Source organism: Pelodiscus sinensis, chromosome 23 (assembly GCF_049634645.1).
Source record: "Pelodiscus sinensis isolate JC-2024 chromosome 23, ASM4963464v1, whole genome shotgun sequence".
NCBI lineage: Eukaryota > Metazoa > Chordata > Testudines > Trionychidae > Pelodiscus > Pelodiscus sinensis.
The window spans coordinates 2974661-2980692 of NC_134733.1; the positions used below are offsets into that span (position 1 = coordinate 2974661).

Consider the following 6032-nt stretch of genomic DNA (forward strand, 5'->3'; position numbering starts at 1 on the left):
AAGGTCTAGTTACAAACAACTCTGTGTTTATGTACTTAAATCTGACAACTCCCTAACTTTGTCTTTAAATATTTAGTCTTCAAGTCCAAGTGAATTTACTTCAGATCTTTTCAGGAGTTCATATTAAATTGTTATTTACAAATTACTATTCAAAAACAAATTGAAGATCACGTCATCTGAGCCAAAAACAAACAAAATAAGATCTTGGGATGTAGGCAATCAAAACGGATGAAAAAAGGGAACCAAAAGTATGTGTGATCCAAGGGCAATTAAATGAAAGTAATCGAAAAGATATTACAAGCCAGTTGAACAAAATGCATGTAGACTACTGTTATTGTGATAATGCATCACTAATAGAAGTGGTTCTCAACTGCGAGGTCTAAGGAGCACATTAACTCATCTAGATATTTGCCTCCTTTGACAGGCTACATAAAAAAAAGCACTAGCAAAGAACAGTAAAAACTAAATTTCATACAATGAATGTTTATAGATTATACACAAAAATGTAAGCACTACATTAATATTCCAATTGGCTTATTTTATAATTACATGGTATAAAATGAGAAAGTAATTTGTCTGTAATAGTGTACTGGGACACTTGGGTTTTTTAAATATCTGATTTCATAAGCAAGTAGTTTTTAAATGAGATGAAACTTGGGGGTATACAAGACAAGACAGTGGTCTGGAAAGGTCAAGAGCCTCTGACAATATTATTAGCATGTTTTGAAGCTTTGATAAGGACAAATCTTCCTGATTTGCAGGGATGCATACATTCAAATCCTGGAAAGTTAAATTTAGAATATTTAAAATTATAAATTTAGGATAGCCAACAAGATCTAAGGTGTTTTAGCTTTGGTACAGGTCAAAGATCTAGAGGGAAGAAAGTGATTGCTATTCAGAAACACATTTAAGTCTTGTATCTTTCTCTGACAGTGACCCATAATAGATATTTTACAAGGAGCAAAATACTCCATAGTGGATACTTATAGAATCACATGCTCAAGTAATTAGTTCTTTATTAGTCCCTTTTCAATTCATTGTTGTACTAAGATAACGGGCAAATAAAAAGTTCCCCAATTACCTCCTCTGAAATAATCATCATACAAAATAACGAATAGGTCTCCTAATCATGTTATCTTCCTTATTTCTAGTTCTCAGTGTGCTTCTAATCTTGCAAAAGAGCCCATTTTAAAATTATATTGCCAGCTACATTATTTATTACTAATCATTTCAAACCTCAGTAAGGCAGAGTTACTTCATGATCACAGTCCTGTAACAGATTTTGTGTACCAGAAAGATTCTAGGGAACCTGTACAGTATTAGCAATGAAAAAACCTAGTTTGACTTCCTGCAATAAACTGTCACTTTAGGGCAAACAAATTTATTCTTAACATGCCAACCATACACCCAGCTATAAGGTAATCAGACTAAATGCATCAGTTACACGTCAGGAATACACACACGCATAAGACATTACATATATGCACATACAGCTCTGTCAAAGTTTCACCATATAAGCAAATTAACAAATCTTGGACATGTTCCATCTTGCATTAGAAGCCATGTTTGTCACCACTCTGTTCAATTACTCTATGCAGTTGTTTTAAAAGTCTCTACTCTTTACAGAAAAAGTTAATCAAAATATTGATCTATTGGTTTCAACATGTTGAGTCAATTCCGTGCTTGTACATGTAAACATCTTGTTTATGTCAATGTGCTCTTTTATTCAGACTTTTCTATACTGCTTTTTCATCGGCACGCTCAAAGGAAAAAGGTTTAGCATAAGTCGCACCTTGAAGTTTGCCATATTCATGTATTTCAGTGACCAGAAGCTAGAAATATAAATTTTAGAACAGTAAAAATAATTTCTATTATGAAAAAGCTACCTTTTACTGATTATAAAATGTTCAGCACTACCTTATTTTCACTCACTGCATTATTCTAAGCAATACCATATTTCTTGACCCATTTTTTCAAACCCACTTTCAAAAACAAAAGATTTCCTATGCACTGCAATCTATAATGCCATGCAGTTTAAATGTACTTCATTTTCCTAGAAGCAAGCCATATCCACAGGTAAACCTGAGACACAAAAGGACCGGATCACAAATGGCCCAAACTAAACTATTTAAATGTACTACTGTCAGCCAACACGGCTTCCTCACTTACGCTTTGTTGACATCATGCTTTTGACAGAAAAAAATTCCCAGCATTGCTAACACTGGTGAAGCTTCACTGGATGTAGTGTTACTGTATGCAAAGCAACAGGTTTTTTTTGCCATTCTTTTGTGGAGATCTGCTCCAAGAGTTTTCACTATATGGCACTTTGAAGAAAGGCTAAGGCTTGGAGTGTTGTCTATGCTAGTATTTCCACTGTTGGGTACTAGAAATACCCAACACAGCATGAAGTTTTTCATATACAAAAAGGAACTAAGGCAGGCACAACCTAAGTTGCCCAAAGAACACTTTCAATACCAACAGGGGAATAGTTTGCACTACAATTGTTCATAAGTATCATTTCCACAATGCATTTGAGGTTTGAAAGGAGTAAAGGAGATTTATAAAAGGTCCACCAAACAGCACTGAATCTCATTCACTAATAGCTGTAGCCAAAAAAAATAAAAAAATGAATACAAGTACTCAAAAATGTACATGATAATGAAAAGTATGCTAGCCTATGTGTACCTGCTTTTACACTACCTGACACAGCCCACAACTGAGCTACAAGCGAGAACAAGACAAAGAAAACTGCTTCCATGGACAAATCAGAACCAAGATTTTCCAGTCTGTCTGTGATTTAGAGTCAATGACTATTTTTAATCAAGAAGCAAGCTTACAATGAAACTACTGGTTCTTTTCACAAGAACTCAATGTTGCATCTCAAGTGCTTCTAGGTAGGAAATTACTTCCTTTCATTCATTCATTCTCCTTTTGTTCATTATTTAAGTAAAATAAATTCCTTTAGACAAACTTGTAGTCACATGCTCTCTGGCACTGGATCATGGACCAGTAGGCTGGACCCATAACAGGGTTCAGCATAGTCATGCCCCACTGCCACAGGACCCCACCCCACCCCTCTGAGCACCCCACTGCCACGAAGCATACAAAAAAGTTAGTGTCACGTTACAGATAAGATTTCAATGAACCAGAATCAGGACGAGGCGTGTAATGGAACAGGAAGCCAGCTGCGCTCTGCACCAGCGTTATTAGGAGGCTGCTGGGTGCCTGGCATCTTCCTTGGACACAGGCGGGATGGTCTGTGCCCCTTCCCGCAGCAGTTCAGTGATGGAGACCTGACTGTGCCGAGGCCCCCCCGCAGCCTGCCCCCTGGGCTCGGCCTGAGGCTGCCGTGCGGGGGCCGGGCACAGACCATGGCCAGCGGTTTGCTAGCCGGCGGGCTCCTCGGGCATCTCTGGCAGCCGGGCCGCTCGCGCAGCGCCAGGCAGCGGCCGCGGGCAGGGCCGGGGGCGAGGAGCGAGCGGCCCGGCCCGGCTCCCCGGCCCTCTCGCGCTGCAAAATGTCGGCGGCTCGGCACAAGCAGGAAGTCAGCGCCGCGGGGGGGGGGGGGGCGCCCCGCATCCGCCCGCTGCCCCCGGAAACGGCCGCTACCCGGGGCCCGGAGACCGCAGCCCGCCCGCAGCCAGCGGCCCCCGCCCACCGGCCCCGCTCCCGGCAGGCCCGGACCCCGCCGCCCGAGGGGCGCGCCCCAAGGGCGGCTCCGCGAACACCCCAGGGCCCGGCCCGCCCCCGGGGGCAGGACCCCCAGCCCCGCGCGGGAGATGCCGGGCTCCTGCGGGCCGCGACGAGCGCGGGTCGCGGCTCCCCCCGGGCTTGGCGGGGTCCCGGTCCCCGCCGCAGTCCCTCACCTCAGAGTCTCCGCCGGGCGTTGGCAGCTCTGCGCGGGGTCTACTGCGCTGGGGAGCAGGGGCACGTACGCTACGTCACCGCGCACGAGCCGTGGGATGGGCTCGTGGCGTATCTGCATGTCCTCGCCCCGCCTCCCTGAAGTTAGCTCCACCCCCATTGCCCGCCCCGCCCTCCCACTGAGGCTTACGGCTCCGCCCATCCCCCCGCCTGTCCAGGAACTTCCATTACACGCGGCCCCGCGACGCTTCCCCGCCCCCTTGCCCACCCCATCGCCTGGCATCCTGCCCGCCCCACTGCAGCCATCGCTATAGGGCCCTGCCCATCCCCCCTCCCGCCCCACTGCAGACATGGCTATAGGGCCCTGCCCATCCCCCCCCTCCCGCCCCACTGCAGACATGGCTATAGGGCCCTGCCCATCCCCCCCTCCCGCCCCACTGCAGACATGGCTATAGGGCCCTGCCCCTCCCCCCCTCCCGCCCCACTGCAGACATGGCTATAGGGCCCTGCCCATCCCCCCCTCCCGCCCCACTGCAGACATGGCTATAGGGCCCTGCCCATCCCCCCTCCCGCCCCACTGCAGACATGGCTATAGGGCCCTGCCCATCCCCCCCCTCCCGCCCCACTGCAGACATGGCTATAGGGCCCTGCCCATCCCCCCCCTCCCGCCCCACTGCAGACATGGCTATAGGGCCCTGCCCATCCCCCCCCTCCCGCCCCACTGCAGACATGGCTATAGGGCCCTGCCCATCCCCCCCTCCCGCCCCACTGCAGACATGGCTATAGGGCCCTGCCCATCCCCCCCTCCCGCCCCACTGCAGACATGGCTATAGGGCCCTGCCCATCCCCCCCTCCCGCCCCACTGCAGACATGGCTATAGGGCCCTGCCCATCCCCCCCTCCCGCCCCACTGCAGACATGGCTATAGGGCCCTGCCCATCCCCCCTCCCGCCCCACTGCAGACATGGCTATAGGGCCCTGCCCATCCCCCCCCTCCCGCCCCACTGCAGACATGGCTATAGGGCCCTGCCCATCCCCCCCTCCCGCCCCACTGCAGACATGGCTATAGGGCCCTGCCCATCCCCCCTCCCGCCCCACTGCAGACATGGCTATAGGGCCCTGCCCATCCCCCCCTCCCGCCCCACTGCAGACATGGCTATAGGGCCCTGCCCATCCCCCCCTCCCGCCCCACTGCAGACATGGCTATAGGGCCCTGCCCATCCCCCCTCCCGCCCCACTGCAGACATGGCTATAGGGCCCTGCCCATCCCCCCCTCCTGCCCCACTGCAGACATGGCTATAGGGCCCTGCCCATCCCCCCCTCCCGCCCCACTGCAGACATGGCTATAGGGCCCTGCCCATCCCCTTACACAATTGACATGGATCACCTTGTGTAACTTATTTAGGCGTTAGCCCTGCTTTGTAGATGTGCCCTTCCACGTCATCCATTTCCAGCTTCTGACAAACAGATGGCTAGAACCATTCCTACCCATCCTGGCTAATAGCCATTGATGGACCTAATCTCCATGAATGTATCTAGGGTTTGGGTTGTTGTTTTTTTTTAACCCTCTAAGAGGTCACTGGACCATTAGTTGTTTTTTATGGGGGTTTTTTTTAACCCTTTTAAAAGTCCTGGCCTTCACAACATCCTCTGGCAAGGAGTTCCACAAGTTGACTGCATTGCATGAATACTTCCTTTTGTTTGTTTTAAACCAGCTACCTATTAATTTCATTTGGTGACCCCTTAGTTCTTGTGTTATGGGCAGGGCTCGACAAACCACTGAATCTACTCACCCGTGGCGAGTAGATTTCAGCCGGTCGCTCCGTGTGCCCCATTCACCGGCACTGCACCCGAGCAGTGCCGGTCTGGTGCATGCGCAGTGCAGAGCTGGCGAGCGGCTCTCGCTGGGGTTTGACAAGCCCTGGTTATGGCAACAAGTAATTAATTTTTCCTTATTCACTTACTCCATACCGGTCATGACTTTATAGACCTCGATCATACCCCACCTTAGTCTCCTCTTTTCTAAAATGAAGTCAGTCTTTTTAATCTCTCTCCCTATGCACCCATTCTAATCTCCTAATCATTTTTGCAGCCCTTTTCTGAATCAATGCCAAGACATCTTTTTTTGAGATGAGGCAACCAAATCTGTACAGTATTCAAGATGTAGGC

General features: G+C 49.3%; 1 protein-coding gene across 2 annotated transcripts in view; it reads right to left on the reverse strand.

Moving 5' to 3' along the window:
• The window catches only part of CDC42 (cell division cycle 42), a 43073-nt gene extending 39050 nt beyond the window's left edge, over positions 1-4023 (reverse strand). The window contains exon 1 of one of the 2 annotated variants that reach the window (XM_075906493.1): positions 3867-4022. The gene's annotated coding sequence lies outside the window, so the exon portion shown is untranslated. Of the gene's footprint in view, positions 1-3866 lie in introns of both variants that reach the window. The other variant, XM_075906494.1, reaches the window with a different exon arrangement.
• Between the last annotated feature and the right edge of the window lie 2009 nt (positions 4024-6032).